Genomic DNA, 708 nt, shown 5'->3' on the forward strand with positions numbered 1-708 from the left:
CTCACAGGGCTTTTAGGAGAACTAAATGAGATAATGTAGGTTGCATATTAATAGTAAACAAAATGTATATTTAAAATTTAAATAAAAGACATAAGGCAGATATAATACTAAAAGGCCAAATCAGGACAATGTGAAATTGCTTATTTTTATAAAGGTGCATCCTGAATGATTCTGGGAGAGGAAAGAACATAGTGCTTTGGTAAATTATTATTTAAAAATAAAGGGTCATAGCTCTAGATTTCATTGGGGAAAAACGTTTAATCTCAGAAACAGGTGGGCTTTTTTTTTGTCGAAGGCATGGAACTTACTGTGAAGAGAGGGATAGATTCACAAACTCTTCCAGAATCTCAAAACAGCAGTGACAGCTGCCAATCAAAGAATAGGACATTTATAACCTAGCTCGATGTTAAGACCCAAACAAATATCCAGGCTACATTAAACAGGATTAAACTACACATAGTCATGACATTCTTCTTACTCTCCCTTCAGATAACTTAAATAAATATTCATTTTGAACACCGTGTAAGACCCTTGATGAACATGTTAATCACAGGGCCTGTCAGGTCCACCAATTACTTCCTCCTTGAGAGACCTCAGCTAATGAAGCAGGCCCTCCTTGGAGTAAGAGATGGCCATGGATTAGGGCAGAGATGGGGACATGAAAACCTATGAAGTGGCTTGGTTTTAAAAGCACTACCTATAAGAGAT

This window comes from Pteropus alecto, unplaced genomic scaffold, assembly GCF_000325575.1.
Source record: "Pteropus alecto unplaced genomic scaffold, ASM32557v1 scaffold21, whole genome shotgun sequence".
Taxonomy (NCBI): domain Eukaryota; kingdom Metazoa; phylum Chordata; class Mammalia; order Chiroptera; family Pteropodidae; genus Pteropus; species Pteropus alecto.